General features: G+C 41.5%; 1 non-coding gene across 1 annotated transcript; it reads right to left on the reverse strand.

The window, feature by feature from the left end:
* Positions 1 to 1,385: 1,385 nt before the first annotated feature.
* On the reverse strand, positions 1,386 to 1,458 carry TRNAV-CAC (transfer RNA valine (anticodon CAC)). Its single transcript has one exon. It is a non-coding gene; the product is annotated as a tRNA-Val (tRNA).
* Between the last annotated feature and the right edge of the window lie 8,814 nt (positions 1,459 to 10,272).

Consider the following 10,272-nt stretch of genomic DNA (forward strand, 5'->3'; position numbering starts at 1 on the left):
TAAATATCATATGTAATAAGTAATAAGGAAAAATACCCCTTTGTTTTCTGTGGCTTGAGGGAGTGTGGTGTTTTGTCAACCTTGCCAATTTATCCCAGCATGTTGGCTGGGGAATTCTGGGACTGGAAATCCACCCATCTTAAAGTTGCCAAGGGTGAAAACCCCTGAGGTAGTAGACTTTTTATTCCTCTTGTTTTTTATGAGGCATCATTCTAAGTTGGGTGGGGTGGTGGGGGGGAGAGAACGGGCTGGTCCACAAAAATGGAGGAGCTAAGAGGAGAGGAGAGAAAAGCCAAGGGAAATAAACAAACAAAAAGAAATAAATAAAATAAAATAAATAATAAAGTAAAGTAAAAATAAAATAAAATAAAATAAAAAATAATAAAATAATAAAATAATAAAATAATAAAATAATAAAATAATAAAATAATAAAATAATAAAATAATAAAATAATAAAATAATAAAATAATAAAATAATAAAATAATAAAATAATAAAATAATAAAATAATAAAATAATAAAATAAAATAATAAAATAATAAAATAATAAAATAATAAAATAAATAATAAAATAATAAAATAATAAAATAATAAAATAATAAAATAATAAAATAATAAAATAATAATAAAATAATAATAAAATAATAAAATTATAAAATTATAAAATTATAAAATTATAAAATTATAAAATTATAAAATTATAAAATTATAAAATTATAAAATTATAAAATTATAAAATTATAAAATTATAAAATTATAAAATTATAAAATTATAAAATTATAAAATTATAAAATTATAAAATTATAAAATTATAAAATTATAAAATTATTATAAAATTATAAAATTATTATAAAATTATAAAATAATTATAAAATAATTATAAAATTATAAAATTATTATTAAATTATTAAATTAATTATAAAATTATAAAATTATTATAAAATAATTATAAAATAATAAAATAATAATAAAATAATTATAAAATAATTATAAAATTATAAAATATTATAAAATAAAAAAAATAAAATAAAAATAAATTAAATTGAAATAAAATAAAATAAACTAATAAACTAATATAAATTAAAATAAAATAAAATAATAAATAAATAAACTAAACTAAACTAAAATAATAACTAAACTATAAAATAAAAATAAATTAAATTGAAATAAAATAAACTAATAAACTAATAAACTAATGAACTAATGAACTAATAACTAAACTAAACTAAACTAAACTAAACTAAACTAAACTAAACTAAACTAAACTAAACTAAACTAAACTAAACTAAACTAAACTAAACTAAACTAAACTAAACTAAAAATAAAATAAAATAAAATAAATTGAAATGAAATAAACTAATAAACTAAACAAAAATAGAAGGCCTGTTTCTGCCCGGTTTCGAACCGGGGACCTTTCGCGTGTGAGGCGAACGTGATAACCACTACACTACAGAAACGCCGGCGCGAGTGCTCCCCTCTTTTCGGGCTTCCCATTCCTGCGTCTGCGCGTTGATACAGTCGCCGCGTCAGCTGCGATCAGCCTGGGAAATGCCCGCAGACATTGGGACGCAGGTTCCCTGACTGAAACGAGGAAAGTCTCCGGCTCCCTGTGGAATAATCCTCCGAGGAAGAAGTGCTGGGTTGTCATGCGCAGGGGACCCGCCGTGAACCCCTTCAAAAAATAAGATGCAAGATGCAAAGCGTGCAGTTTTGCTGGGCGGGGCAGGGAGGGCGCGAGAAGTTTGGATAAGCAGTTGTGCAAGATAACTTGGGCAGGGGGTTGGACTAGAAGACCTCCAAGGTCCCTTCCAGCCCTATCGCTGGTTCTATGGGGGGAGCAGCTGCTAGATCTGGGAATGCCGTGCGAGGACCATCCAAGAAAAGGATGGATGCCTTTCCGTATTTATTCCTGCATTAAACTGACGTAGTTTTATCTTTATTTGTAAAAATAATCTGTATTTCTATTCATTTCATTTAATTTACATTGGTTTTTATCTTATTTACATGTTTTGATTTATATCAATGCATTTTATTTTATAAAAGTATAGGTGTAATTTATACCGATGTAGATGCAAGGTATTTATTGAATTTGTATGTTTTATTTATTTATGCAAGCTATTTATCTATTTGCATTTTTATAAACGCAATTCATATTTTATTAAAAGTTGGCTTAGGCAGGAAACCCCATACCATTTCAGATAAATGGTTGTCCAATCTCTTCTCAAAATCTCCAGTGATGGAGCATCCACAAGTTCTGGTGGCAAGCCGTTCCACTGATTAATTGTTCTCACTGTTAGAAAGTTTCTCCTTAATTCCAGATTGCTTCTCTCCTTGATTAGTTTCCACCCATTGCTTTATGTCTTTACCTTCTAGGGCTTTGGATAATAGGCTGTCACTCCCTATTTGAAGCGCTGCCCCCAGAAAAACGGGTTTATTTTTGAGAATGACCCGGGAGATTTTGAAGCAAAGTTTGGGCACCCAGTTGTCTGAAATGGAGGATTCCTGAACTGGACAGGTGGTTAGTCTAGACTTCCAAGATACTCTATGATCTTCAACTCTATGATTTTCACTCCATTTCTCCAACCTATCAATCAGAATAAAACTGGAAGGAACCTTGGAGGGCATCTAAGACTAACTTCCTGCTCAAGCAGGAGACCCTATACCATTTCAGTTAAGTGGCTGTCCAGTCTCTTCTTAAAGACTTCCAGTGATGAAGCACCCACAACTTCTGAAGCCAAAGCTGTTCCACTGGTTAATTGTCCTCACTGTTTGGAAGTTTCTCAATTCAAGGTTGCTTCTCTCCTTGATTAGTTTCCATCCGTCGTTTCTTCTTCCTGCCCTCTGGTGCTTTGGAGAATAATTCAACAACCCCCACTCTTTGTGGCAGCCCCTCAAATATTGGAACACTGCTGCCATGATCCCCCCTAGTCCTTCGTTTCTCTGGCCATACCCAATTCCTGCAACTATTCTTCATGTTTTCATTTCCGGGCCCTTTAATGTATGATTTAAAGTGACAATAAAGTTTTCATTCTATTCTATATAAACAAGTTTTCAGAGGGTTTGGAATTCAGCTCAGCCCTTTGCCATCCCTGGCTGAATGGTGGAGGGCTGGTGTGGTGGTATTGTATGCTTCATGTTTTTACTTTTTCTTCTCATCTTTGCATTTTTATTTTCTACTAGGCCTTCTGTTGTATTTCTAAGCTGCAGAGACTCTTCTAAACTGCAGCGGGGTAAAAAAAAAATCTAATGAATAAATAAACTCACCCAGTTAACACCAAGGAGAGAAGATCCAATGATGGATTTAATTTCCAAAGCCAGCAGCTTACCATGAACCACTGGTTTCTTCACTTGGGAAGAGCCAAAAATAAGGTCCTCCATACTGAATGCAGGTCCAAGACAGTTTAGGGATGTATCCCCATTAAAAGGACACACACACACACCCAATAGGGGAAGAATTGTTTCACAACTAATACAAGTCATCTTTGACTTACAACCACAATAGGAACTTGATAAACCAAACATGGTTTAAGCAACAAATAGCTGTGAATGACAACCAGGTGTCCACAACCAGGTGCCGGGCCGCAGCCCATTAGGAACTGGGGCTGCATAAGCAGTGGGTAAGCACATGTGTGCGAAGCTGCATTTATGCAAGCAGCGCACGGACACACAAAACCAGACCCTCCCTCCTCGCCTCTGCTGCCAGTCCACATTGCTGGAAAGATCGGGACGACTGCTCTAAGGCACATTCAGGTCTTTTTGTGGCATTCTTTGGATCCAAATAGTACATCTTTGACATATGAGTGTTCTGTCCGATGAGTGTTCCCAAGAGCATGAAGCAGACTCCTTGTCCCGACAAAAAAAACCCTTGTATTAATTGACTGTGAATTCCGCTCATTCACATCCAAAGCCTTTCAAGGGAAGATTTACAGTCACAGACCTTCTCTGGCTTGGAGAGCTGCCAGGCCGATCTCTGCAAAACTTGGCAAGGAGACTTGGAGTCACAAACTAATTAAGCGAACTAATTGTCTCCTGCAAACTCCACTCCCCTTTTGCTCCTCTTTTATTTCCTCCGAGAGGGGCCATTCATCGTCCACCTGTGGCCCTACTCCCAAGTCAACCCGTTCTTTAGCTGTTCCCTTCGTCTGGCAGCTCTGCGCATGCACACACAGGGAACAGGCTCCAGTTGTTCGTCTGCCTCACTGATGTCTGACTCTGAAGGCAGCTGATAACTGTCAGACAGCTCTGGCCCCCTCTCTGCTTCCTCCTCAGAGCCTTCCCCAGACTCCAGGACTGGCCCATCTTCCTCCCCAACCTCCTCACTGTCCGAATCTGCTGCCAGCTCCACTGGCCGCTGGTGGATCACAACATGAGAAGTGCCAAGGGATCTGTTATTCTAATGAGATGAGGCTTAATTTAGCTGAGAAAGGAAACACAAGGAAATAAAGCAGGACACACCCTTGAATCTACTGCCTTGGATCAAGGCATAACCTCATTTATTTACCAACAGGCAACTAACTGGCCTTGTAACATGGATCCCATATTTACAAGATGCTATTAAGAAAACATAGTACAATAAAAAAACATAGTATTCGCAATGCCTTTAACAAATGGCTATAGGATACTATAATTAATTCAACCTACAGCATATAGGTAGGCCTTGAGGTACGCCAATGGAGCACAAAATTGTTGTTGCTAAGTGAGGCAGTTGTTAAGTGACTTTTGCCCCCTTTTTGCAACCTTGCCATGGCTGTTAATTGAATTGTTGCAGTTGTTAAGCTGGTAGCATGGTTGTTAAGCGAACAATGGTTTCCCCCCATTGACTTTGCTTGTCGCAAAAAGAGGACCACCTGACTCTGGGACACTGCAACCGTCATAAATGTGAGTCAGTTGCCAAGCATCTGAATGTAGATCAGGTGACCACGAGGAGGTTGCGACGGTCATAAGTATGAAAAATGGTCACAAGTCACTTTTTTCAGTGCTGTAACTTTGAACAGTAACTAAATGAATTGTTTTAAGTCGAGGAATACCTGTACACACCCTTGAATCTACTGCCTCCAATCAAGGCACAAAACTCATTTGATTAAAGGTAAAGGTTCCCCTTGTATATATGTGCTAGTTGTTCCTGACTCTAGGGGGCAGTGCTCATCTCCGTTTCAAAATCGAAGAGCCAGCACTGTCCGAAGACATCTCCATGGTCATGTGGCTGGCATGACTAAATGCCGAAGGCACACGGAACGCTGTTACCTTCCCACCAAAGGTGGTCCCTATTGTGCTACTTGCATTTTTACATGCTTTCAAACTGCTAGGTTGGCAGAAGCTGGGACAAGTAACGGGAGCTCACTTCATTACGGGGAGCTAGGGATTAAAACTGCCAAACTTTCTGATCGACAAACTCAGAGTCTTAGCCACTGAGCCACCGCATCTCCTTGATTTGATTACCAACAGGCAACCAATAACATAACAAGGATCCCATACTTACAAGTTGCTACGAGAGAAACACAGTACAATTTACACAACATTTATAACAAAATAAGTATAGGGTACTATAATCAATTCAAGCCACAGTATATTCTGATTCACCACAGGGAATAGCTCCATCTAAGAGCAGCTGCCCCATTGAAAGCTAGATTTAAAAATGATATTTTAATAAATCTCCAACCCTGAGCAGTAAATCCATTAATTTAGATTCATGTCAGCCAACTTCAGATCTAATACGGAGGGTCTCGAATATTAAATTTAAAAAAAGTATGAATCCAAGCAATAGACTAGAATAGAATAACAGAGTTGGAAGGGACCTTGGAGGTCTTCTAGTCCAACCCCCTGCTTAGGCAGGAAACCCTGTGGCATTTCAGACAAATTGTTGTCCAATCTCCCCTTAAAGACTTCCAGTGTTGGAGCATTCACAACTTCTGGAGGCAAGTTGTTCCACTGATTCATTGTTCTGTCAGGAAATTTCTCATCAGTTCTAAGTTGCTTCTCTCCTTGATTAGTTTCCACCCTGGTGTCATTTAGAATTCGCTGCCTAATCTTAACTTTTCTAATGTCTTCTCTATTACAATTCGTACAAAAAAGGCCACTAGAATTATTTCTTAAGTTATTGCAATTTCGGAAGGTCTAAACATTCCTTCTTCTACAAAACCGATCCGCTTTTAAAAATCTAGCAACAGAGTACATGTACAGTATTATTATTTTCAGAAAAGATACAGGTATAAAGCTGTAAAGTTTTTTTAGTCTCCTTCAAACCTGAGGGAAAGAAGGACTTCTATCCGCTCAGTGACAGCCTGGGGGATTGTTCTCTACCGCAGTAAATTAAGGTTTGGATTGAGATGAATAACAATAGCAATAGCATTTGTACCACTTCACAGTGCTTTTACAGCCTTCTCTAAGCGGTTTACAGAGTCAGCCTGTTGTCCCCAACAATCTGGGCCCTCATTTTACCCACCTCAGAAAGATGGAAAGCTGAGTCAACCTTGAGCCTGGCGAGATTTGAACTGCAAAATGGCAGGCAGCCGGCAGGCAGCAGAAGTAGCCTGCAGTACCGCACTCTAACCACTGCGCCACCATGGCTCAATATGATACATTCACATATTGTGTGCTACTCCCTGGTTGTCCCAAAGGTGCTTTTTCAAGAGGTAACTGGACTTCCTTGTTTTTCTTTGAAGATGTTTTGCTTCTCATCCAAGAAGCTTCTTCAGCTCTGACTGGATGGTGGGGAATGGAAGGGTTTATACTCCTTGCAGACAGTTGATAAATGGGTTTAAGGGTTTATACTCCTTGCAGACCTGAATGACTGAGAATCTCCATACTCCACAGTGGCTTCATCTACATGAAGCCACTGGGTGAGATCATTCGCCGGCACGGGATTAAATACCATCAATACGCGGATGATACACAGTTGTATCTGTCCGCCCCGTGCCAACTCAGTGTAGCGGTGGAAGTGATGTGCCAGTGCCTGGAAGCTGTCAGGGTCTGGATGGGAGTGAACAAACTTGCACTCAATCCTGACAAGACCGAGTAGCTGTGGATGTTGCCCCCCAAGGACAGTCCAGATAGTCCATCGCTAAGCCTGCGGGGTGAAACTCTACACCCCTCAGACAGGGTCTGCAACTTGGGTGTTCTCCTGGATCCACAACTGACATTAGAACATCACTTGTCGGCTGTGACCAGGGGGGCCTTTGCCCAGGTCCGCCTGGTGCACCAGTTGCGGCCCTACTTGGATCGGGAGGCACTTCAAATGGTCACTCACGCCCTCGTCACCTCAAGACCTGACTACTGTAATGCGCTCTACATGGGGCTGCCCCTGAAAAGTGTTCGGAGACTACAACTGGTCCAGAATGCAGCCGCGCGAGCAATACTGGGTGTACCAAGATAGACCCATGTTACACCTATCCTCCGCGAGCTGCACTGGCTCCCTATCGGTCTCCGAACGTGTTTCAAGGTGCTGGTTATTACCTTTAAAGCCCTACATGGCCTAGGACCCGGATATCTGCAAGACCGTCTTCTGCCGCATACCTCCCAACGGCCGATAAGATCGCAAAGGGTGGGCCTTCTCCAGGTGCCCTCGACCAGACAATGTCGGCTGGCGGCTCTCCGGGGGAGGGCCTTCTCTGTAGCCGCTCTGACCCTATGGAATGATCTACCCCCTGAGATCCTGATCCTTCCCACGCTCACGGCCTTCCGAAAGGCTACCAAAACCTGGCTATTCCGGCAGGCTTGGGGCTATTGACCTCATGAATGAGGTCCAGCCCCGCCCAGATTGAGTGCATGAAGTAGTCTTTTAATCTGTTTTTCAAATTCTTTTTTTAAAAAATGTATTTCTGTAAGCCGCCCGGAGTCCTTCGGGATTGGGCGGCCTATAAATTTATTAAATACTTAAAATACTTAAAAACAGTTGAACCATGGTATGATGATCAAGCCACCATTCATGGGATTCACCCAACCCAGGAAACGAGATCAAAGTGAGGTGGCGCAGTGGTTAGGGTGCAGTACTGCAGGCCACTTCAGCTGACTGTTATCTGCAGTTCAGCGGTTCTAATCTCACCGGCTCAAGGTTGACTCAGCCTTCCATCCTTCCGAGGTGGGTGAAATGAGGACCCAGACTGTGGGGGCGATATGCTGACTCTGTAAACCGCTTAGAGAGGGCTGAAAGCCCTATGAAGCGGTATATAAGTCTAACTGCTATTGCTATTGGGTTCCCATATCATCTCAAATCAAACTGAAGGAAAGAGCTTCAAAGTTGAATCGAAGCCAATTATGGCTCCGTGTAGGGATGACCAAATGCACAAGAGATTCCAGAGATTCACAAGAGATTCCGGAGATGCCAAAATGTTGAAATCGGCATTGCCTTTTGTGCAACAGAAGCTCTCTCTCCCTTTCACACATGCTTGCAACGTCACAACGCATGTACAAAAGTGGTACAGATTGCATTGGGTCAGTGTGATGCTGTTTTCATTGTCGGGTGTGTGTGTGTGCTTCACAACCCACCTGTAGCTGTGCCCCCCCCCTAATCTTTTGAGCACCTGGGACCAGTTCAATGGAGAATTTTTTTTTTTCTGTAGACCGGGGTGTGTGCGTATGCAGTTTTGTGTGCTGTCCGGATCTCAAATGTGTCAGCAGATGGGGCTATACTTGCTTTTGCGGTACGGTTCTTAGCTGGCCTCAGACCGGTGTCACTCCGCAGCTTAGGGGTTGGGGACCTGTCCTACAGATACCCAAACTTTAGAGGCGGGAGGGGAGATTGGTGAAGTAGCCAATCAGTGAGCGGTGGGCGGGGCTAGGATAGTGCGGATGGGCCAGGGGAGCAACCAATGGAGCGGCTTCTGGACGGGTGGGAGCGAGAGCGACAGGGCTGGGGCAGGCGTTCCGGAACTTACTTCCGGCTCCACCGGTGGAACCTCCTCTCATGGGTTCAGTAGATTTGACCAACCGGTTCTACCGAACCGGTAGGAACCCACCTCTGCTCTGCTCCTTAGGCTTGTAGGTTACGCAGTGCTGATGTTGTATCCAGTCTTCCCTCTAGTCCGTGCCTGACCCAGAATCTGCCAAGCCCTGATTGGCTGAGGAGAAACTGGGGCCACTATATAAGGAGCTGTCAAAAGCCTGGCAGCTGCTGCTCCTGTTAGCCGAGCAGCCGCACTAGCTATCAAACTAGTGCTTAATGTTGGCCTCCAATGTGAGCAATAAAAGACTGTTAGCTTTTACCAATTGTCTTGCCTCGGTAGGTAAGTCCCCTCGCATTGGGACATAACAGCTGATACACTATATTGCCAAAAGTATTCACTCACCTGCCTTTACTCGCATATGAACTTACAGCATTTAACCTGTGATTATGTCTTCCAGACTAAATTGCTGTTAGTATTTTTTCCCCCTTTGGATTCATTGTTGAGTCACTGAAACTGCATTAGTGCCTATAATATGGCTATTTATTTCGGTTCCACCACAAAACCGCGCTCGACTAAACCGCGCTCGACTAAACCGCGTCGCTGACGTCATCAACAGGGTGACAACAGCGCGGAGACAGAAGCACGCTGTAAACCCTAAACCTAAAATTAACCCCTAAACCTAAACCTAACCCCCCTAAACCTAATCCTAAACCTAACCCTTAACCTAACCCTAAACTTAATCCTAACCCTTAACATAACCCTAAACCTAACCCTAAAGCTAACCCTTACCTTAAGTTGAATCGGCTTGCTTTCAAAGCGCTATTTAAAGCGCCCTTCTTTCTCCGCGCTGGCTGTTGTCGCCCTGTTGATGACATCAGCGACGCGGTTTAATCGGGCGCGGCTTAGTTGAGCGCGGTTTTGACGGGTCACGATTTATTTCCTTAGTCTACTCCATGCTTCATTCATTTTTATTATCCTACAGATGCATATCAGTTATAACGTGACTTCCCCAAATTAATGGACTTTTTTCATTATTCTTTGTGCTAATTATAGTTAGTCTGGATTTTATCAGACTGATTGTCATTTATCTGTTCTGTATTAATATGAGTTATTGGGTAGAGAATTTGTAACAACATCCATTAGACATCAGTCAGCAGAGATCTGGAGCAAGGGGCATGTCCATATGGGAATGCATGGGGCAGGCAGAGGTTGAGGGGAGCAGGTAGCCCTGCAAGTAGCTCTATTCTATGGTATCTAAAGCTTTAAAGGCAATAACCAGGAAACTTGAATTGCACCTGAACATCTTATTGGGAGCCAATATAAGTTCACATGCGAGTAAAGGCAGGTGAGCGAATACTTTTGGCAATATAGTGTTTAGCCTCTTGTATG

The sequence above is a fragment of the Thamnophis sirtalis genome, unplaced genomic scaffold (assembly GCF_051295495.1).
Source record: "Thamnophis sirtalis isolate CommonGarterSnake01/CBP01778 unplaced genomic scaffold, rThaSir2_p1.2 scaffold_3, whole genome shotgun sequence".
Taxonomy (NCBI): domain Eukaryota; kingdom Metazoa; phylum Chordata; class Lepidosauria; order Squamata; family Natricidae; genus Thamnophis; species Thamnophis sirtalis.